Source organism: Equus asinus, chromosome 2, assembly GCF_041296235.1.
Source record: "Equus asinus isolate D_3611 breed Donkey chromosome 2, EquAss-T2T_v2, whole genome shotgun sequence".
Classification (NCBI taxonomy): Eukaryota; Metazoa; Chordata; class Mammalia; order Perissodactyla; family Equidae; genus Equus; species Equus asinus.
The window spans coordinates 36725220-36750515 of NC_091791.1; positions in this window are offsets into that span (position 1 = coordinate 36725220).

Sequence of the window (25296 nt, forward strand, 5' to 3'; positions counted from 1 at the left end):
AATGAGGGCTCCACCCTCATGACCTAATCACCTGCCAAAGACCCACCTCCAAATACCAACACATTGGAGATTAGGTTTCAACATATGAATTTTGGGCGGACACAAACATTCAGTCTATAGCACTCTCTTCCCACTTTAAGCCAATCTTCATACACCCAACACTCACCTACTAATAACGATGATATGCTCAACATAGATATTCCCAACTTTCTCTTGCTCTCAAAATCAATCTCTTGCTATCTCTGATCTATTAGCTCTGAGCCTGGTCACCTCTGGGCCTTTGTAGGTGCTGTTCCTTTTATCTAGAATGCCTTTCCATCTGTCTACCTGGTAAACAAGTGTCTCTCTATTCTTCAAGACTCCTCACAGACAGCTCCTTCCTCAAAGCCACCCTAGGTTCCAGATTTTACTTCACATAAGACATAATTTGGGCAGGGGACACATATAGTTTATTTCCAATACTAAGCTATGAGTTCTTTGAAGACCACCTCTAGGCCTTATTTACCTTTGAAGTTCTCAGAGCACTTACTGCAGGACCTCACACACAGAAGTCGTCAATGTATGTTACTATAATATCAATTAATTAATGAATTAAAAAGGAATTGGTGCATTTTAGAGTGGAAAGTTATTTTTTTCTTCCACTCATTCTTTATCTTGAAATTTCCCATTACCTACTATCACTTTTCTGGATTGGTCACCACTCAAAAATTTTGATGTCGTAAACAGTTTATCTCACAAAAATGTTTTGGCATATATTTGGTTTATAAGGCCTGACACAATCTGGCCCCTTACAAGGACACCTATTGTACAGTAAAAACTGAGGGAATGACTTATGTGAATTCCTTTACTTCAAACACTCTATGATAAAAAGAAAAGTTTCCATTTATACCAGGTTTTACAGGGCTGTGGTTCAATAGGTGATCTGTATGCTTCCTTTTTACTTCCAAACACATGTGTTCCTTTGTTTCTCAGGAAGTAATCATCATGTAGCCATGGAAATCGACGAGTGCAAAGGAAATGTTGCAGGGGAATAATGAAGCCAACTGACTCGACTCCACAAAAGTTGGTCACATCCTAAAATAATTAAAATACAACATCCAAAAGCTCTTAGAGGAAGTGTTAATTGGTGCTTGGTATTTTGACAATAACTTGTACAGTGTGTGAAAGCATTTCAAAAATTCTAAAGCATTTATAAAATGTAATATATTACCAAGACAAATGAACAAATATTTATTGAGTGACTACCGTGAACTAGGCCCTTTCACATCTATTCACACATTTTATCATCTCAACAGCCCTACGGAATAGCTATTTTTGACATTATTTCCATTCTACAGATTAAAAAACTTAGACACTGAGTAGTTAAAAGACTTGCCCAGAGACTAGTAAGTGAGAGAGAGCATTTGAAAGAACATGCCCTTTCTACCTCTCAAAATTCATCTTAGAGATGGATGTTGCCCAGATCCCATGGCCTGACTCTCAGGAGGGACTCAACACAGAATAAATCACCTCCCAACTAACTCTCCACTCTTGTCAGTGAGATTTCACTGTATCTTTCTCTGCTTCGGTAGTCATTTATATGTCATCAACATCACATCAGTAAAATTCAGACACAACGGACAATCCTGTTATTCTCTTTTTCTTATAGTAGATTTTGTAATGTTGAAATCTTCGTAAAGATTCAAAGTTTGTGTTATGTGGAAGTTTGTATTGTAATGATGTTTCAATGGAAGGAATTGAGATTGGTAACAGTATTTTCATCTTTAAAGATTTAAAGTAATGGAGCTTACTTTAGGGGAAACCTATGGATTCAGTCTCATTACTTTATAATCCATACCTTATATTTCATACATTTTATATTATTAATTTAAGTCCTATACTGTTCAGCATAAATTTATCGTTACCCACTTATTTTTTTAATGTTTTTATTTTATTTATTTATTTATTTGAAGAAGATTATCCCTGAGCTAACATCCATGCCCATCTTCCTCTACTTTACATGTGGGACGCCTGCCACAGCATGGCTTGACAAGCGGTGCGTAGGTCCACACCCACAATCTGAACTAGGGAACTCTGGGCCGCCAAAGTGGACTTAACCACTGCACCACTGCACCACCGGGCTGGCCCCCTTACCCACTTATTTTGACCAATCACATTTAGTTCAACACAGAAGAAGCTCCCTTAGAAATGCCAGGTGTACAAACTCAATTCTAAAACTTTGGTTACTCCATTACCGACAGTGGTAGGAACAAATGTGTCAGAAAAAACATTGAGGAAATTTGCTTTATCACAAGCAACCAATCACTGTCATTTACTGAGGACCAGTTTTGTCTTCAGCACTATGCCAGGTTCTGTAAAAGATCCAGAAGAAATACATGACAATATGAATTGATAGGACTTATATTAGGCTTCTAGTCATAGAGAAAAGACTACGGTGGCCTCTGTTCTATCATGTGAAAGAGTCCAGCACAGACTAGGACAGTCTTGGGCTGGTGTGGCAACTCCACAAAGTCATTAGATACCTAGACTGCTTTTATCTTTCTGCTTCCTATCTTTAGCAAGTGGCTTCCATACTCAAGGTCATCTCAGGGTTCAAAAATGCTGCTGGAGCTTCAGCCATCAAGTCCTTAATCCAGGCAGCAGGAAGGTGGATAGGGCAAGGTCAAAAAAGATGTCAACTAGCTGTGTGTCCCCCTTGCTTAGGAGTTTTCCTGGAAGTTCCACCCAGCAACTTCAGCTTTTATCTCATTAGTCAGGACTTAGTCACATGGTCACACCTATCTGCACATGAAGCTGAGAAAGATAGATGGAAAGATCCTTGGTCACAACGCCATTTTGAATGTAGTTAGGATTCTATTACTAAGGAAGAATGGAATGAATAGGGAAATGGATATAAGGGAGGTGCCTACAGTTGCAGCCACCAAAGGTGAAGAGGCAGAGGGACAGTAGAGCCCAGACAAGAGATCAAAGTTTTCAAAATGAAGAATAATTGAGTTTGAATCGCAGCTCTGCTACTTACCAGATGGAGCAGAAACAGCAGGACCAGCTAGAAGGTGATCTGGGCCAGGGGTTTAGTAATGGAGATAGTGAGAAGTGGTCAGATTCTGAATATATTTTAAAGGTAGAGCCAACAGAATTTGTTAATGGATTAGAATGTAAAGTATTAGAGAAAGAGGAGTCAAGGGTGATGCCAAGATTTTTTTGTTTGTTTAAGTAACTGGAAGAATGGAGTTGTCACTTACTGAGAAGGGAAACACTACGGGAGGAGCAGGGTCTGAATGAGGGTGGAAGGAGATCAGATGCTTAAATATTTAGTAGACATCAAAGTGGAGATGTTAAGTTGGAAGTTGGACAAATGGTCTGGAGCGCAGGGAAGTGGTATGGACTGGAGATATAAATTTAGAAGTAATCAGTATATATAGTGTTTAAAGCCCTGAGATGGGATGAGATCCCGAAGGTAGTGAGTGTAGATGGAAAACAGAAGAGATCCTAGGACTGAATCCTGGGGCACTCTAACATAGAGAGGTCAGCGAAACTAAAAGAACCAGATAAGAAGAATGAGAAGCAATGAGGTAGGTGGAAAACCGGTAGTGTAGTGGAAACCATGTGAAGGAATTATTTTATATGAAAAGGGAGAGACTGTTTCAGATACTGCTGATGGTCAAGTAAGATGAGGACTGAAAATCCACCACTGCCTTTGTCGTGGTTGCCTTATAGGCGTAGTTTCAGTGGATAGCAGGGGTAAGAGGAGAAGAAACCAGAGAAGAATTGGAGACAGCAACTAGATAGAACTTTTTTGAGGAATTTTGCTGTAACAGGAAGGAGAGAAATGGAACAAGGGTAAACTGGAAGGAGAAGGGGGATAAAGAGAGAGGGGTTTTTTTGATCATGAAAGAGTGCTCATATGTACTGAGAAAAAGAGGGGGAAATTGATGATACAGGAGAGAGTGGAGGATTACCTGTAACACTGTCCCTGACTGAGTAGGCAAGGGACGTGGGACCTAGTATAAAAGCAGAGATGTTGGCCTTTATAAAGAGTGTGGAAACTTCATTGAGAAGAACAGGAAGGAAGGCAGAGTCTATGAGCCCAGATACTGGTAGGCGGATAGACAGGGTTGTGGGAGCTTGTGGAAGTTTTCTTCTGATAGCTTCCATTTTCTCAATGTATAGGAAGCAAGGTCATCATGACAGTGAGGATGGGGAATAAGTGATTGAAGTTTTGAGAAGAAAAGGTATAAAATAACACCCTCTGGTAGAGTGAATGAATGAATGGCCTAGGAAAATATAGTATGATTGCTGGGCAGCTTGAAGAGTCCACTAGAGAAGAGTGATCAGGAATTTAAAATGAAACCAGTCTGCTTGGTTGTGTGTTTTTCTGCAGCTTCATTCAACTGTGTGAGTAGGGGAAAGTTGAATTTAACAAAGGTTGTAGTTTAACCAAGTTAGTTCAACAAAGTGAGAGAGGGACAAGGGAGTTGAAAGCATATTCAAGGAAGTGATTAAAATGACCACAGATTTAAGCTGAGTAAGGAGGGAAGTGAGGCCATGAAAGGAGTTAGGGGCAGTAAAAATATCATGTGATCAATGTATTGAGGTTCTAATGGAGTTGAAGGATTGTTGGCGTTCACAGAGTGTTTGCGTGTCCACTAACCAAAAAAGCCTGAAATTCTCAGATCTAAGCCTTAATGATGTCCAAAGACAGAAATTAGGGGTTTGCCAGGAGGAGCTCCCCCATTTACCCACCCCAAAATGAATAAATCAGCCTTCTTCCCTGTCAACCACTGACCTGATCCAGAGAGAGTGACCTCATAATGTGGCGTGATTAAATGTTCCTGGATTCCAGATTTTCTTACACTTCCTGCCATTTCCTGCAAATGGCAAAGTAGAGATTCCAGTGGGCTCTTTGACATGGCAGAATGCCAGGTCAACCAAAGAGTCTCTCATTTCTATAGCCTGAAGAGAATTGAACATCAGACCCCAGGCAGTCTATTGTGTTAACCAGTTTCCAAGGCAAGGCCACATCTGTTTGGAAAGGAGCTCCTTAAAGCTATTCCACAAGCAGCAAGGCTGCTCTTTCTTGAGTCCCACTCTTGCCTGGGCTGTGGAATGGAGTGATCCATCTGAAGCTCTCTGGCCAGGCTCTTTAAACGAGAACAGTGAAGAACTCAACACCTTGGACATGTACAAAAAAAGAAAAAAATAGCCCAAATCCAACATCTCAGGAAACCATTCTTTCTGAGTAGGGTGCCAGGACCCACTTTTCCCAGCCAGTATCTAACAAATGCACAGCTATGCATCTTCACATTAGTGACTAACATCACGAAAACATCATAGAATCAAAAGGGATTTATACCAGGCGTGCTGAAATCCTTCTTTCTCTTTCTCCCTTTGTCACTGAAAACCCAAAGTTTCTTTTAGTCTCTAAATTGGTGACTCCATAGTCAGGCATTTTCAGTTTCCTTTATACAAGTCTCTTCTCAGGATTTTAGAATTTTTAAACCTTTATCTTCACTGAGTAACACAGGCCTGGAAGAGAGGAAATGGTCAATTAATAGTCTTTTTTTTTCTTTCAGCTTCTTTTTAAAAATTTCCCAGCAATAAATATAGCACCAACAGGATTTCTGAGTAAATGTGAGTTCACTTGATTATAACAAACAAAATCAGCAAGTAAGGAGTTTCACCTTCTTGAAATTTAAAAAAAAAAAGGTCATTTAAAAAGTTTAAAATAAATGTCAAATACTACTCTTCTTTCACTTTTTAGTCAGGTCCTACAATACTTAACAACATTTGTACCCTTCACAAATCCCAGGTCCTAGAAAGGGTTGAACTTAGATTATAAGTAAAGATTTGCCATCAGAGAATGGACCTGAAATCAGAATGTCCCGCTTCTGTGAGTTTAAGAAAAAGCCTTAATGGTTCTTTTTAGTGTGGGGTTTTGGGTTGAGTAGTATTTAAAGCACTAAACTGTCTCTTCAGTATTTGAGGGGATTAGGTTTAGAGTTCATTGTGTTGACTGTCTTTTGAAAGATTAGATAGTTTAGTTAGGCTCCTACTGACCATGTAAATGTCTCAGTGTTTATTGACTGTCTGCAGTCATTATCAAAGACTCTGAACACAATCGACACCTTGTAAACAGAAATCCCATTATTTTTGTGGTACTGATAAGATTTACTCAGGATTAAATTTTTTTATGATTGACTGGCCAGTTAAAGGTATTAATACAGTACAGGAGAGTATGATAAATGAGTATGAATTCAGCCAACAAACTTGCCCTTTTATTTTGTTTGGAAACTATAATCTCATTTTGCTTATAGATTGTAGAAATAATTTTCTGCACAGTGCTCTGTTTAAAAATACCTCCTAAGTACATTTGAATGTGTTATATACCTTTCTGCTAATTCTTCAATGATTTACAAGGGAATTTATATTCTTTTAGAAAGATGTCTTAAATCTTTCAGAGCATAGAGAGAAAAATTCCATGGATACTATACTAATCTAGTTTGGGAACATCATAAGGACTTATTTGTTGGGTGGTTTGGGCCCGCATTTTAAGATGTTTTAATCAAAATAAAATTTGGAAAGGCATGTAATAGACGTGTTGCATTAGACCACAGATAAAAATCCATGGGATCAACATTATTCTGATTCTAAATTTGGTGATCTCTGCTAGCGGGTTGCTATTCAAGCTTCCCTCCCAACCCTCCAGTAAGATGTGTGAAAGATGGGAGAGGGGAAGCTCGCCTTCCCTGGGGACCTATATGGCGAGACTTCAAGAGAAGCTGATTGACAGCATTCGGAGTTTAAGGAAAGCAAGAAGGAGCCTTGCTACAGGAAGCATTGGAAGGGGGCTAATTTTCAAAAGAAAGCAGAAAGACGACTGGGGTTAGATAGTTTTGCCTGAGAGGAGGAGGAAGGGTGTCCCACCACCACCTTTGATTGCCTCAATATAAAATATAAATTGCTTAACACAAAACACAAAGACTTCACAACGAAGCCCCAACACACCTCAACAGCCTCAGCTCCCAGCCTTTGATCCCAGCCTTCATGCCCCTGGCCTTTGTTTTTGCTGTACCCTGGCACCTCGCCTCCTGACTTGAAACGTCACCTGCTTCCTCCCCTCTTCACTCTGAATGTCCAAATGTCGGCTCTTCTGTGATGTCTTTACAAACTCCCTCAGACAAGTATCTCACTTGCTCCACTATATTCCTGGATTTCTTGTCATTTCTTTGTGTGCCCAGCTTCCCCACATCTGCGAGCTCTTAGAGGGCAGGATTCAATCTTACTCTTTTTTTCTTATAACCCCAGGGTCTAGCATATAGTATGTGCTTAATAAATGTATAGGACAGAGAGAAAGAAGGGAAGAAGGAAGACATGTATCTATGCCTTTGCTTACATGCCTGCCCCATTCTCTCTTCCAATATGAAGCTTACCCATCAGTCAAAAACCAACTGCTTTTTGAAGACTTCATTCACCAATGATCTCCCACTTCTTTAATCTCTGATAGCACCTCAGTGAGAATTACACAATTGACACTTAACACACTTGTGTCCTCATCTTAGTTGTGTTTTTCTATCCATGTGCTATTTCCCCAACCACAATCAAAGAGCTCTTTGCATCACCCACAATGCCTAGTGGTCCTCTGCCTAGGGTTGTTACCTACCAAGTGTTTGTTGATTATGGTGGAAAGGAGGAAGGCCTGAAAGGTACACCAGGAAGGCGATTTGACAGGCTCAGTGAAGGAGGGCACATTTAGAACAGCCCAGGCCAAGACAGAAGGCCAGCAATAAGAAGCAGCAGGCAGACTGCCTTTAAATCCTCAAGCACCTCAAAAGGAGACAAAGTAAGTGCGCCAAGTATTTAACAAGGAACAAACAAAAAAAAGGCCTGAATTAAGCTAATGAAAAGCTAGGGCATTGCAAGTAGGTGCAAATATTCACAATCACTTGCCAGAGAGACAAACCAGGCAAGGAAGAGAAAGTCAGAACAGTGAGAATTTATTGAGTATCAATTATGTGCTAAGCATTTGACATACACTCTTTTTTTATACATCTCTATTGAGATATAATTTACATACTATATCATTTACCCATTTAGAGTGTACAATTCAGTGGGTTTTAGTGTATCTACAGAGTTGTGCAACCAACAGCACAATCCATTTTAGAATATTCTCATCACACTGAAAAGAAGTGCTATACCCAATGGCGGTCACTCCCTGTTTCCTTCACAGCATCACCCGTTCACCCCACCTCCAGCCCTTGGCAACCACTACTCTACTTTCTGGTTCTACAGATTTGCCTATTCTAGACATTTCATCTACATGGAATCATACATACGTGGTCTTTCGTGACTGACTTCTTTCACTTAGCATGATGATTTCAAGGTTCACTCGTGGTAGAGTGTATCAGAACTTCATTGCTTTTTATTGCCAAACAGTAGTCCATTGTGTGGCAATATGACATTTTATTTATCCGCTCATCAGTTGATGGGCATTTTGGCTGATTCTTGACATACATTCTTTCATTTATTTTTCTCAGTACTCCTGGGAGGTAGACGTTAGTGTCCTCATTTCACAGATGAGTAAACTGAGCCTCAAAAAGGTTAACTACCCTGCCCCTTCACATAAATAATGGCACTGAGATTGAACCCAGGTTTGCCTGAGTCCAAAGCCCCACTGTTTAATTACCACCTATTATTTGGCAAACATTGTCAATGGGGCGGGGGGGAGGTGTAGACCATGCCAAATTCCAAGGACTCATAAAAATCATTGATGTTCCCCATATTTCAGGGAATTTAGCTATAAATTTTAAAATGTGACAGTTGTGTGACATAGCAGAAAGTCTATGAGCTTGGAGCTAGACAGTCTTGAATTTGAATCCCACATACTAGCTTTGTGATTTGGGGCAGATTGTTTACCGTCTGTGAGCCTCAGTTTCCTCATCTGTAAAAATGCAGACAATCCCTAGCTTGCAGGGTTGTTGTGAGGATTAAATGAGATGATAAATATAAAGTGCCTGACGTATAGTAGGTAATCAAAATGTGGTAGCTATTATTATTATCACCACTATTTGCAGCGGTAACAAAAGCAAGTAAAATATACACACATACACCACACACACACACACACACACACACACACACACACACACTTCTCCCATAGAGAGGAATCTGAGGAGGTCGGTTTGGGATATTTAGTAGTGGGAAATCCAGGCAGGGGTCTCCAGTGGTAGGCAGACAGAGATAAGGGGCAGGAGCTCAGGTGAGAGGTCAGGGCTACAGATATAGATTTTGGGGTTATCAGCATGGCGGTGAGTGTTGAAGCTTTGACAACTACTCAGGGAGAACCAGGAAGAAAATAAAGAAATGAGTCCTGTGCCTGAGGCTTGGGATGGCCACAATTATGGCTAGGAGGAAGAATAAGTTGTATAGGATATAGAAATAACTATTTGGAGGGGTTGTGGTTATACCTGAATACCATTTAATTTTGAAAGCCAATGGAGAAAATACATTTGAGCAAAGGCTAAGAGGTAGAGGGGAGAAAGTCGAGGTTATGTGGCAGAAAGGTTTGCAATAATGAGAATTGAGAGTAGTCCATTACATTTGGCAGTCAAGAAGTCAATGGTGGCCTTAAATACTGAGCATCTATCCATCCAACCATCCATCCATCCATTCGTTCATTCATTTGCTCATTCAGCATTCATTGAACACCTATAGTGCACCAGGCTCTGTGCTCCGCCTCTCAGAAACTCATGGATGGAGCACAACTCCTTGCTGCACTGAGCGTGACATAAAATGGAAGGAAAGTTTACTGCTCTGCGACCCCTTTTGTCTATGAGTTGGGCTCAGCAGGAGAAACTGGGGCTTCACGGGACGATTGTGATGGAAGATAGAGAATTAGTGAATCAGGAAGAAACGGAAGGGCATATTGAAGGCAGGCTGAATGAGGGAGGGGCTTTGTAATTTTAACAGGAGATTAAAGAGGGGGAAAGAGAAGGCAGAAGACTTTGGGTTTACATATTTGGTATAAATGTCATCTAGAGGCTTCTCACTGGTTTACAGTTGACATGTTGCTGCATTGAGTCTATCAAGTGTTTGAAACTTAAGGTGAATTTTTTTAAGTTGACAGAGTATTTCAAGTGTATGTATTGATAGTTTCTCTCTTAAGAGCTACAAGGATCCAGAATTTTTTTCTTCCCAGAACTGTGAGTAAAAATGGATCCTTCAAAGAAAAAGCACTATGTTTATCCTTTAGTTCCAGTACCTTTTGACTCCTACAGAAACTACAGATTCCTCCCCTCTCCCCACCTCCCAGCCTCCAGTCGAGGTACCCCTAGTCAGGGAAGCAAGTTAGGGAATGCGGGCCAGGATACCTCACCTCTGTAACCATACTTCCTATTTACTATTAAAACAAATAGATAAAGAACAGCGAATAAAAATCAATTCAGAAGTTATGGATAGGACACAAGAAATAGACACAAGAGAAATGGAAATACTAAAGTTAAGAAATAAAACCAGAAGCCCAATAATCAAAGAAGAAAATTGTGATACATTTAATATAAAGGGTAAAAGTTAACATTGAAAAAGTTAAATAAAAAAGTTTAAGAATGAACTTAAATTTTAAAAAATGAAATGAACTAAAACTACAAGAATCAAAAAGATTCAATATTGGGGCTGGCCCGGTGGTATAGTAGTTAAGTTCACTTGCTCCACTTTGGCGACCTGGGGTTCACAGGTTCAAATACTGGGCACAGACCTAGCACTCATCAAGCCATGCTGTGGTGGCATCCCACATAAAAAATAGAGGAAGATTGGCACAGATGTTAGCTCAGTGACACTCTTCCTCATACACACACAAAAAAGCTTAAATATTGACAAACTAAAGTAACAAAAGACCTCTTAAAATTGGATGATAAGAAAATGTAACACTAAGACAATAAAAAGAAAGAAAGCAGAAGTAGATTTTTAAAAATATAATTAAAAGATTAAAGGAATAAAAAGGAAACAAGATGATAAGGTAAGAGAATAAAAATTGAAAATAATGAGTGTAAGTAAATTAAAATAGCAAAGAAGAAATCAAGTTAAAAACCAAAAACTCAGACATAGGAGAATAAAATGATGTCAAAGCTAAAATAGGTAAAGTTAGTGAAAATTAAGAGAAATAGAAATCGGAATGAGAAAAACCCATTGTAACACAAAAGTACAAATATTTTTAAGGATAAGGTGTTAAAAATAAATCTCCAGTGAGATTTAAACACACATCAACAAGGGAAAATTGGCGAGTAGTGTGCGTTCCTAACAGGATGTTTTGGTTGAATGAAGCCACACCCACCCCGCTTCCTGGGGGAGGGTGAAGCCAGAGCTAAGGGAAGAAGAGCAGAGGAGGGTTTCTTTCCTCCACCTCGATGTGAACACAATGCCGTGCCCTGGGTGCCAACACAGCTAGGGGACATCAGGCCCCAGGGACTCTACGAAGGCACCACTGTCTCATTGCTGCTCCACATTGTGAAAGCTCTTGTAAGCAGTGATATCATAGGACAACTGGCAGTCAAGTGAAGAGCCTACAGGGAGTCAGCTGGTTCTCCCCCCTCACATACAAAAGGAGGTATCAGTTAGATTAGGGTTAGCTGCAAGTAGTAGAGACCCAGAATAACAGAGTCTTGAACGAACTGGAATTGTATTTCTTTCTCATATAACAGTCCAGAAGTAAGCCCAGACTGAGATGATGATTCTGCTCCATGAAGCCCTCAGGGTCTCAGGCTCCTTCCAGCTTTCCACGCACCATTCCTAGGACCCTACACTTAGGCCTTGTCCTCACAGCCCACGACAGAGCTCCAGCCATCTCTCTCCAGGAAGAAGGAAATAAGAAAGAGCAAAGGGCACAAACCAGTTAGCTCCTAAGGAAGGTTTCCAGAACTGCCTTACAGCACTTCCCCTCACATCTTCTTGGCCAGAACTAAGTAACACTTAGCTTTAAGGGATGCTGGAAAATGTAGTTTTAATTCTAGTGGCCATGTGCGTAGCTGCAAATTCTGTTATGGTGGAAAGTGAGAATGGATACTGAGGGTCAACTAGCAGTCTCCATCCCAGAGGGATGCAACGTCAGCAATCTTCTCCCTTCCCTTCCTGAGTAATGGACATTTACTTCAGGTGAGAGCCAATTTCAAAAGTTTTTGCTAGAGGAAAACTACGTGAACAGACACTAGCATAAATATGAATATTTCCACACCTCATGAGGGGGTTATGATATGATGACAAGAGGCAAATGTCTCACTCTGGTCTAATATATCAAGAATCTGAAAACTAAAGTGACTACCCAGTTGTGAAGACCCAGGGTTGCCTCTTTATACAAGGGGAAGCATTGGCTTTCTGGTTCCTGCTTTGGTTTCTGCTTTCTATTTAGTTCCCTGAATATCCCGCCCTGAATAAGTTGCCTACCTAGATAAACAGCCTTTCTCCCCATTTCCACTATTTTCCGCCCTTGGAACAGGCCTATTAGACCCACAGAAATTTACAGAGGAATTTAGAGGACTGTACAGGCCTCCCATTATGTTTCCAGCACTCTATTAGTCACTGAGAAGAACCACAAAAGGAAAGACCTTTGGGCCCTGTGACAAGAAGATGCATTATGGGGCTTCAGTTTACCTCTGTGTAATAAAGGTGTTGAATTGGACTTGATGGTTCTAAAACTATGGTTTTTAAGCAGCTGGTTAAAAAAGGCAGATTCCAGATAGATGAATAAATTTTAATGTAACATTATAAAAACTTCAACAATATGATTTCAGATTCCACATTGTAATTACCCTTTAAGACACTTTACTTGTCCAGTTTTGGCGAAATAGCAAAAAACAAATTCAAAATTATCTGAGAATGCTATTAAAATACCCTTCTTTTTTCCAACTCCATATCAATATGAGACCAGACTTCAACGAACACGACATATCACCACAGATTCAGTGCAGAAGCAGAAAAAAAAAATCCATCTGTCTCTAATTAACGCCAGATATTAAAGAGACTTGCAAAAATATAAAATGATGCCACTTTCCCCAATAAATTATTTGTTGTTTTAGAACATATAATTATTTTTCATAAGATACATATGTTAATGTGTAATGGCTTTATTACTGTTATTTTTAAACAGATTACTAAATAAACTTTTAAATTTTTAAAACAAAAAAAAATTCAGAATCCAAGCCTCCCCAACTCACCCCACAACCACCGGGAAGGTTTCTGGTTCAGTAGGAACCAGGTTGGGCCTAAGAGTGCTCATCCTTCACAGTTCCTCCAGGTGATTCTGAGGCAGGTGCTCCTTAAACCACACTTTGGATGGCAGCTCTCTATAGCCTCCCCCATGCTCTACTCTTTATTGTAAATGGGAAAGAAGGGAAAAGAAATACCTTATTGCAGGGTCAATGGAGAGACTTCCCAATGGTATTCTGCTTTCCTCTGAGTAGCTTTCAGGGCCAGTCATGTGACCTCACCAAAGACAAGCTTTTTGAGTTAATGCCTCAAAGTGTCGTGGCTTCCTCACCTGTCCTTAAACCTGCCCTTCTGGCCAGTGCATTTAACTATGTTTGAACTAGCTACGTTTCCTTTGGTAAAGCTTTCCCCCATTATAGTCATTTCTCAAAGGATTTATAACCTTCAAGGTAAAGGTCCCTGAAACAGGACTCCAAGGGTGATTCCCACCATAGACTCATTAAGAGCACTTCAGGTACATTAATGTCCCCAGTCCTTGGATTTATTGCAACACGGTAAAGCCTCTTTTTAGAAAACATACTCTTAGTTCCATTTATCCAGCAGGTTTTTCCAGAAAGAGATTAGAAGGAAAATGATTTGAGATAGAATCAAAGAATTCTATCTTTTTAATTAGTGTGTTAAACACAGGAACACCTAATACAAATATTTAACTATGTGGTCAAGCATTGGCTTTGAGGCCACCAGGGGAAATTTATAGGGAACTCTAAAGGCCCTCTCAATAATTGTCTTGGGTTATGACTTCTCAAATTGCTCTTCATTGCCAATAGCACTGCATTTGGACATAAATAAATTTTGCTGAATTAGGGTGCTGTTCTGGTTAAAATGTTTAATCTTTACTTTAAATGAGCTGTGGTCATCGAAGCCTTTTTGTTTTGTGGAACAGAGTACCTTTACACAAAGTTAGCTCTTTTTACACAGCCTAATGACTCACTAATTTAAAATCCTTTTTGGATAGATGCCAGGCTTGTCTGGTCAACATGGGGGAGGGGAAGAAGCGGAAAACTATTGCAAAAATATGTTAAGTTAGTATAATTCTACAATGCTTAATTTATTACTAAACACATTATGTAAATGATTTTATTAAGTGCTTCAGTGGGGAAGTTGCTAATCATACCCTTAATATCTTCTTTGCATGGAAATCTGTCTCATAAATGAGGTTTAATATTTCCTCGCATGATGCTTTACACCATGGGCCCTGGACTGTCTGTCTCTGATGTGCCAGATTTGCTCTTTGCCTGAAATGAGAGGCAGCTGTGCTATGGAGAGAGAAGACGCAAAGGAACAATGTCCACAGCCAGGACAGGACGTGGGGACAAAGAGGAGGAGAGAGGAAAAAATCTAGGGAAAGGATGTGGAGTAAGAGAGTATATGGTCCATTTCAGAACTTCTTTAAATGGACTTTTACCTTTCTGCTAAGTTTTTACTCATGGCTGTCTTGAAATATTGTGTTGGGTAGAAATCTGAAATGGCTCCCTTTTATAACACACTCCTCCCATACCACCCCAAAGATTATTGTCCCCACCCCCTGCACAGCACCTGAAAGTCTTTATTTCATCTTTGCATCTCCAGGGCCTAACCTAGTGCCTGGCACATGGTAGATATTCATTAAATGTTTGTTGAACGAATGGATAGCAGGATGGAGAGAATAGAGAATCATCAATTTAACACATCATTTAAAGTACAGATCTCCTTACGAAGGCTAGAGAAATGTTGGTTATTGACATCAATGTATATGGATCAAAATAATTAATTCCTTGGGAGGAATTAAAGTGACGAAGAATTTTGGAGCTTGGGGCACTAGCAGAGAAGAGAGGAGAAGGAAAGCCTCGTTCAAGACATCAGTGAGCAGCCAGCAGAAACATGAAGGCTATGAGAACCTGGAGGATGAGGGTGAGGGTGGGAAGAATCCCCGTGAATTTTCCAGACTGGGATCACACCATTGCTCTAGCTGGTGGCTTTCTCTCTCTAGTGTTTAAGAAAACTATTGTCTTTCTATTCATCCTCCACCCCAGTTTCAAGCCCCTGAAAAGCTAAGGTTTCCTCCAGCAAAGAAACACTTGCAATGACTTATTTTGATCATCTCAGCCGGGAAATGGCGTAGCTCCAAGAGAGGGCTCAAGAAAGTCAGAGAGGCATCGGCAGGGGCCCTCAGCCGTGCAATTTGAACAATTTATTTAATTTTTCAATCTCTGACAGATTTGCCATCCTCTTCTCTGAAGATGATGCTATTTTCACCATCAAAAAGAGGCCATTGCATTCATTGTTTTTCTAATAATAACAGCAGTAAATCAGAAAGAACCTGTCCACTGAAGGGGAAATGGTTAAATGACTGACAGACTATGACACAACAGGTTAAAAGAACGAGGTTGATAAGTCTACCAACATGAAGAGTTCTCAAAGCCATATTGTTAAATGAGAAAGCAAGTTGGGAAAAAATATATGTATGCTATTTCACCAATTTTTAAAAAACACACACGTCAACAATATATTTCTGCATGTCTGCCTATATGTAGGATCATACCGATAGATCTAGAAGCACCACACTGCAGCCTGCTCCTGGGCAGGACATTAGGACCAGTCAGAGGGAAATAGATCAAAGGTGACAGTTGCTTTATCTGTATCAGTGCTAGGGACAAAAGAAAAAAATCAAATTATAGCCTTTCCTTTGGAAAAACAGAAGGGGAGAAGTTCATCGTTTGCTCGTTCACATCCTGGTGGGCCTCTCATGCCTTGGCCTACCGGGTCATCATCTCCGAAGGCCAGAAGCAACGTATTTGTACTCTACATAGTCTATGTCGCGTTGTCCAATACAGTCACTCTATGCGGCTACTGAGCGTTTGAAATGTGGCTAGACCAAATTGAAATAGACTGTAAGTCTAAAAATATACACCAGAATTCCAAGACTTAGCACAGAAAAAGAAAAAAAGTAAAAGAGCTCATTAATGATTTTGTATATTGATTACATGTTGAAATTATATATTAAAAAATATGCTATTTAAATTAGTTTCATTTGTTTCTTTACCTTTTTAAAATGTGACTCCTAGAAGATTTTAAATCCCATTATGTGGTTTATGTTACATTTCCGTTGGACAGTGCTGCTCCAGGTGATGAAAAGTTTAACCATGCCAATTACCTGAATCGTCATACTCAGTTTATAAAGGAAAGAAGTTTTTTCTATCTAAGGAAGTTTAGATGCACGCTTCAACAAACTTAGATCCATTTTGGCTGGTTTACCTTTAAAAAGTACACTGAATCGATATCTCCGGGACTCCATACTGAGTTTCAGGTTTCTCCATCTGTAATGTCACCCGCCTTGTAGGATTACAGTGGGGATTAAAAGGGATCACCTATTTAAGGCCCTTAGTCTGGAACTGTCTAAACGTGAATTCATCTTTGGGCTGGAGGCCTAAACCAAATTATCCTTTTACTCCTCCCGGCTCTTCAGTGACACTTGTAAGGCCCCATAATTGTGATTGCCCTCCTCCTTCCTCAATTCAGTACTAAAAAGACGCTCATTCAACTTTCCATTGCTCCACACAGATTTTTTAAATTATTTTTTTCAAGTTAATTCCACTTACTATATTATTTATTTCAGGTTTTTTTCCCCCTCTGGATTTTTTCAAGCTTTTCCATAATATTCTAAAATTAACAGCTCATTCTCCAAGCTCCTCATCCTCCAAGCACCCTCCCCCGGTGCCCACCTCCTCCCCTTTGCCCTCCCATTGTGTTCACTGCAAATACAGACTTCCTAGAAAACCATTTTATCCAGGCTTAGTGATTTGGACATAGCTATTTATTTGAATCAACCATTTCCTTATATATTCTAATTTCACTTTCAAGTTCTATTTCCTTGGTTTCTTGCTTCTCAGATTACAGATCACTTTTTCCAGAAAAGAGGTAACAATAGTTTTAGCATGTATTGTAGCATTGAAGTATTTTCCCCAGGCCTTTATTATAAGAGTAGTTGAGCTTAAACTGCACATTCAAGATCTGTTCAATTCCCTGCAGGCAAGTTAAGCTTCACCTTTTTTTAAAAAAAATAATTGACCCAGACATTTTTTTTTCTCTGAAGAAAACAGAAGTTTCTCTCTTGTCCTCAGTTGGTATTCCTAACAGGGGACCTTAACAGACAAAAGAAATAACCATAACTAACATTTATTGAGTCCTTATTATAAGCCAGGCACTGTTCCATGCGCTTGACGTTTAATATTTTTAACAATGGTTCACCAGCCTGCTCAAGAGGAAATTGCTGGGTAAAAGTAGTAGCTCAGTGCCTTGTTTTCTATTTGTTCTTTTCTTCTGTTGTGTACCCAGGAAAACCTCTGGTCCCAGGTTTCACAATGCCTGGTTTTGAATATTCACACCCAAAGTCACTAATCTTTCTTGTTAACACCTTGTAGTTTGGCCCTTGATTAATTCAATCAGTGATTAGCACCTCTACAATAAGTGTTAATCTCTCTTTTAAAATACCTCAAAGCCTGGCCCTTTGTTGAGGCTTTCTGCCCCAATCTCAGTCTACAGGAGAGGGTTTCCCTGTTGTGCGTGATATCTACAAGGCATTTCCCATGTGCATCACCAGTTTGGGAAAGGCCTGCTTCACGATCCTGTGGTACCATGACAGCATGGAATTACAGGCTCAGGTTTGCACCCCTCCACGTGCAATAGACTCCACTGTGTACAGTTATTACTCTGTTAAAAGCAGAGGGCCAGAAACTTCAACACCAAAAGTGAGTAACCCTCCAGAGGGCACCCTCAGCAGTTCGGTCTGGGAGGAGGGGATTCAGGGCCTGACATTGCCCTGCTGGGCATGGCTCTCTGGTTCCCAGCGGCCCAGATGCTAAGTTGCTCAAGCATGAGAAACAGGGCCTTCTCAGAAGCAGCCAGCGCAGCCTCAAGTGCCTCAGCGGGCAGGTGTGAAGGCCTCCAGCCCCTCAAGAGCAGTTTTCTCCCTGGCAATGAGCATGTGTGAACTAACAAATAACTTGAGGGATGCACCCTACAATTTCACAAGGGAGGAGATGGGTTTACCTTCAGGCATTTGTCTAGACTCACACTCTCGAAGTAGCAAGGCCTGAGAAGTCACCCCACATGCAAAGACAAACATAGCAAGCTAACTTTTCCTTTTCCATTTAAAAGAGAACAGCTTTGATCTGGGTTTCATGGTAGGCGGGTATCTTTCATTGGAGGGCTGTAGTTTCAACACTTTATAAAAGTTTCCTATAAAGGCAAACTTCTCCATGCTCCCCACTACTTATAGACCCCTAAGGGGTTTCTCTCAACATAAAAGAGTGTTCTAAAAGCCATTCCAACTACTTTGAATATCTTCCTTTATAGCACAACAGTGATGTCACAACCTTACCTTTAGGATGCATTTGCACGTCATTAGCCCATTCTTCCCACTCGTCAACTCTGACACAGGTATAGCAAACATCCTCATTCTATTTCACGGAAAAGAAAGTGGAAGCCTAAAGAGATGCAGTGTCTGACCTAAAGCACATAGCCACGTTACTAAGTGGAGCTGAGATTTAAACTCCAGCTTGTGTGGCCAAGAGCATAACCACCATGCTCTATTAAGCTCTTTCCCAATCAGTGGGATCAGAACTTGGTGTGAGCTAGTTATTAGCAGCAGAGCAAGAGCTAGAAAAAAGTCAGTAAGTATCACAACTGCGCTGGGATAAAGCGAGTATGTATTTGTCCACAGGTAAGCCAAGGGGCTGGAGAAGCCCCAAGGCCAGGCATGGTAGTAACAGCCTGCTATGCAAAGACACATGGAACAGGGTTAGAGAGAAGTGAGAATCCCAAAGGTGGAGTTAAGGGCAACCATGAGTGAAGGCGTGCTTTCAGTGCCTTACCCACACACTCTCCTATACCAGATGGTCCTGGACCAATGAATGGTTCTTGACCTTTAAAATAACATCTCTAGGGGAGAGGGGAGCTTATTAAAACACAGATTCCTTGCTCCACCTATTCCTATGAATCAAAATCCCTGAAAATGAGACCAGGGAGTCTGAATTTAAACAAGCTTCCCAGGGATTCTGACCACACTTGGAGAAGCAAAGGCCAGGTTGCAGGGGCAGGTTTGCAGGTGTGTGGCTTCCCGCAGCAAAAGGCAGCTCGGCTTGCTCTGGCATGGAATGAGAGCAGGTGAGCAGGAGGAAGGCTTCACGTGAGCTGAAACAGGAAAAGACAGTTATCCTAAGGCTGTATCATAAGGAATGTGAAAGTGCGAGGAGCAAACGTCCAGACCTTTCCCAGAGAGGGCTCCAGCTCTGCGGAGCTGCAGGTGTGGTGAGGTCAGAGGGAGGACTTGGCTACCTGCGCATCTGCTACAAAGCCAAGACTGTGGACCAACCAAAAAGGTTCTGCTGTAGTGGGGAAGGGAAGTGGGCAAGAGAGAGCGACACTGAGGAAGAGGCTTTTTATATATTTTATACCTCAGCTTTCATTCTAACTGCTACTCACAGAGACACACAAAACATTTAAAAAAAATTTTTTTTTTTAGCAGGAGCAACAGAAGCTTCCACAGTCTAGGAAAAAATTAGCAAACTTAAAGAAAGGATACATGTGTTATCATTTGTTGAGACAACTAAGTGATGACAAGGCTCAGCCTTAGGTGCTAAAAGTAGATGTTTGTCAAAGGCAGGGTGGAGACAATGGGGATTATTTTGGAGATTTAATAGGAAGACAGGACCATGGTTGATACATAAATGCCCTCACTAAGCGTCAGATCCCTCATCTGTAACATGGGGATAATAACAATACCTTCAACACAGAGTTGTTGAGAGAATTAAATGAGATAATGTACACAATAATATACGTGACAAGGTTAACAAGTTAACAGGCATATAGTAAGTGCTAGTTATTACAGCTCATATCATAGGTTGTTAAGCGGACTAAGTGAGATAATGAATGTAAAACTCTTGGTACAGCACCTACACATAGTAAGTGCTCAATAAGTTGTAATTATAAACACTATTATAAATTTTAAAATAGCATTAGAATTAGATAGTAGAAGATGAAAATAGAAACCAAGAACAAGGGCAAGGAATAGAAAACAGTAACAAATAATCTAACTATATCAATAATCACTTTAAATGTCAATGGTGTAACTACACCAATGAAAAGACATTGTCAGAGTAGAGCACAAAACAAGACTTAACTATACGTTGTCTACAGAAACCCACTTTAAATATAAAAGCACAAATAGAGTCCAATTTAAGTAAATGGATAGAGGAAACATATACCATGCTGACACTAATCATGAGAAAGCAGAAGTAGCTATATTAATTTCAGATTGAGTGGACTTCAAAGCAAAGAATGTTATCAGAGACAAAGAAGGGTATTACATAATGATAAAGGGAACAATTCTCCAAGAAGATGTAACAATCCTTACTGTATATGCACCTAACAACAGAGCATCCATGTACATGAGGCAAAACTAATAGAACTAATAGAAACTAGTAGAACTGCAAGGAGAAATAGATGAGTCCACTATATTATAGTTGGAGAGTTGAACACCCCTCTATTAGAAATGGATAGATCCAGTAGGCAGAAAATCAATAAGAACATTGTGGACCCAAAACACCATCAATCAACTGGATGTAAGTGACATCTATACACTACTTCATCCAACAACAGCAGAATACACATTCTTCTCAAGCTCACATGGAACATTCACCAAGATACGCCACATTCTGAGCTGTAAAACATACTTTAACAAATTTAAAAGAATAGAAATCATACAATGCCTGCTCTCAGACCTCAAGGGAAGTAAACTAGAAATCAATAACAGAAAGATAACTGGAAAATACTTGCAGATTAAAAAGCATAATTCTAAATAACACATGGTCAAAGACATCTCAAGAGAAATTAAAATAATTTTTTGAACTTAATGAAAATGAAAATGTAACATCAAAATTCATGGAATCCAGTGAAAGCAATGCTTAGTGGGAAATTTACAGCATTGAATGCACATATTAGAAAAAAAAATCTAAAATCAATAATCTAAGATTCCACCTTAGGAAACTAGAAAAAGTAGAGCAAATTAAATCCACATTAATCAGAAGAAAATAAATAATAAGAATTAGAACAGAAATCAATGAAACTGAAAACAGGAAATCAATTGATAAAATCAATGAACCCAAAAGCTGGTTCTTTGAAAAGATCGATAAAATCCATAAGTTTTTAGCCATGCTAACAAAGAAAAAAAGAACAAAATTACTAATACCAGAAATGTAAGAAAGGACATCACTACAGATCCCATGGGCATTAAAAGGATAATAAAGGGATATTATGAACAACTCTCTGCCCATAAAGTTGATAACCTAGATGAAATGAATCAATTCCCTGAAAGACACAATCTGCCAAAACTCACACAAGAAGAAATAGACAATCTGAATAGGCCTATTTCTATCAGAGAAATTGAATCAATAATTAATAATCTTCGAAAACAGAAAGCACCAGGCTCAGATGGGTCCACTGGTGAATTCTACCAAACATTTTTTTCTTTTTTCTTCTTTTTTTTTGAGGAAGATTAGCCATGAGCTAACATCTGCTGCCAATCCTCCTCTTTTTTCTGAGGAAGACTGGCCCTGAGCTAACATCCATGCCCATCTTCCTCTACTTTATATGTGGGATGCCTGCCACAGCATGGCTTGACAAGTGGCGCATAGGTGCACACCTGGGATCTGATCTGGTGAATGCCAGGCTGCCAAGGCAGAATGTGCGAACCTAACCACTGCACCACTGGGCTTGCCGCCTACCAAACATTTAAAGCAGAAATTATACCAATTCTCTCTCCTCTTTCAGAGGATAGAAGCAGAGAGAATACTTCCAAACTCATTCTATGAGGCCAGCATTACCCTAATACTAAAACCAGGTAAAACAAGAAGAGAAAACTACAGACAAATATCTCTCACGAACATAGATACAAAAATCTTCAAAAAAAAAATATTAGCAAATTGAATCCAACAATGTATAAAAGGAATTATACACCATGACCAAGTGGGATTTATTCCAGGTATACAAGCTAGTTCACCATTCAAAAATCATTTAATGTAATCTATCAGATCAACAGGCTAAAGAGGAAAGAATCATATGACCATATCAATAGATGCAAAAAATAGCATTTGACAAAATTCAACACCCATTCATGATAAAAACTCTCAGCAAACTAAGAGGAGGAGAACTTCCTCAACATGATAAAGAATATCTGTAAAAAACCTACAACTAACATCATCCTTAATGGCGAGAAACTTGAAGCTCTCCCAACAATCAGGAACAAGGCAAGGATGTCCCCTCTCACAGCTTTTTTTCAACATCATACTGGAAGTCCTAGATAACGCAACAAGACAAGAAAAGGAAATGGAAGATATACTGATTGGGAAGGAAGAAATAAAACTGTCTTTGTTCACAGATGACATGATTGTCTATGTAGAAATCGTGAAAGGACTGACGAAAAAACTCCTAGAATTAATAAGTGATTATAGCAAATTTTCAGGATTCAAGTTTAATATACAAAAGTCAATCACTTTCCTATATACTACCAATGAACAAGTGGGATTTGAAATTAAAAACATAATACCATTTACATTATCACTCCCAAAATGAAATACTTAGATATAAACGTAACAAAATATGTACAAGATCCATACAAGGAAAACTACAAAACTGTGATGAAAGAAACCAAAGAACCAAATAAATGAAGAGATACTCCATGTTTATTCATGGATAGGAAGACTCAACATTGTCGAGATGTCAGTTATTCTCAACTTGATCTATAAATTCAAGGCATTTCTCATCAAAATCCCAGCTAGTTATGTTGTGGATTTTGACAAACCGATTCTAAAGTTTATATGGAGAGGCAACAGATCCAGAATAGCCAACACAATATTGAAAGAGAAGAACAAAGTTGGAGGACTCCAAGTCTTGCTGTAAATCTACAGTAATCAAGACAGTGTGGTATTGGCAAAAGAATGGATCAATGGAACAGCCTAGAGAGCCCAGAAATAGACCCACATAAATATAGGAGCCAAGACAATACAATGGAGTAATGAATGGTGCAGGAACAAGTAGACATCCACATGCAAATAATGAATCTAAACACAGACTTGACAGACTTCAAATTAACTCAAAATAGATCATAGACCTAAATGTAAAACACAAAACTGTAAAACTCCTAGAAAATAACATGAGAAAACTTAGACGACCTTGGGTATAATGATGACTTTATGGATAGAACACCAAAGACATAATCCATGAAAGAAAGAATTGATAATCTGGCCTTTATTAAAATTAAAAACTTCTGCTCTGTGACAGACAGTATCAAGAGAATGAGAAGACAAGCCACAAACTGGGAGAAAATATTTGCAAAATATATACGTGATAAAGAACTGTTGTCCAAAATATACAAAGAATTCCTAAAACTCAACAATAAAAAAATGAACACTCTGGTTAAAAAATGGGCAAAAGATCTGGATGCCTCACTAAAGAAGATGGCAGGGGGCTGGCCCCGTGGCCGAGTCATTAGGTTCGCGCACTCTGCTTCGGTGGCCCAGGGTTCCGTCAGTTCGGATCCTGGGCGTTGACATGGCACCACTCATCAAGCCATGCTGAGGTGGCTTCCCACATGCCACAACTAAAAGGACCCACAACTAAAAATATACAACTATGTACCGGGGGGCTTTGGGGGGAAAAAGGAAAAATAAAATCTTTAAAAAAAAAAAGAAGATGGCAAATAAGCATATGAAAAGATACTCAATATTATATGTTACTAGGGAATTGCAAATTAAAACAATGATGAGATATCACTACACACCTATTCAAATGGTCAAAATCCAAAGCACTAACACCATCAAATTCTGGAGAGGATGTGGACCAATCGGAACTCTTATTCATTGCTTATGGGAGTGCAAAGTGGTACATCCACTTTGCAGGACAGTTTGGCAGTTTCTTTTAAAAAACTAAACCTATTCTTACCATATAATCCAGCAGTTGTGCTCCTTGGTATTTACCCAAATGATTTGAAAACATGTCCACACAAAAACCTGCACATAAATGTTTATAGCGGCTTTGTTTATAATTGCCAAAACTTGGAAGCAACCAAGATTTCCTTCACTAGGCAAATGGGTAAACTGTGATACATGCAGATAATGAAATAATGTTCAGCACTAAAAAGAAATGAGCAATTGGGGAAGCCATGTCTGTGTGGGGGCAGGGGGTCTATGAGAAATCTCTGTACCTTCCATGCACTTTTACTGTGAACCTAAAATTGCTCTAAAAAATAAAATCTACTTTTTTTTTTTTGCAGGGAAGGATTCTCCCTGAGTTAACATCTGTTGCCAATCTTCCTGGGTTTTTTTTTTTCTCCCCAAAGTCCCAGTGCATCGTTGTATATCCTCGTTGTAAGTCCTTCTAGTTCTTCTACGTGAGCCGCTGCCACAGCACAGCAACTGACAGACGGGTGGTGTGGTTCCGTAACAGGGAAACAAATCCTGGCCACTGAAGCAGTGAGAGTGTCGAACTTTAACCGCTAGACCATCAGGACCGGCTGTAAAGTCTACTTTTCAAAAAATCATAACATTAGGTAAATAAAATGTCAATTATTTATTTTTTTTAAAGATTGACACCTGAGCTAGCAACCATTGCCAATCTTCTTTTTTATTTTTTCTGCTTTTCCTCCCCAAATCCCCCCAGTATGTAGTTGTATATTTTATTTGTGGGTCCTTCTAGTTGTGGCATGTGGGATGCCACCTCAACGTGGCCTGACCAGCAGTGCCATGTCCGTGCCCAGGATCCAAACCAGAGAAACCCAGGACTGCCAAAGCGAAGCGCGTGAACTTAACTACTCGCCCATGGGGCCGGCCCCAATGTCAATTATTATAGAGCACCTGGTCTTCAAAAATGCTTTCAAATTCATACTGAAGATTTTTAAACATCCACATTGGTGACCACGTCATAAAAGGGAAACAAAAATGACCGCTAATCTTAACTTTAGTGCCCAAGGAAATACTGGGGCAAAAACTTAGTACAACCAATTTTCAA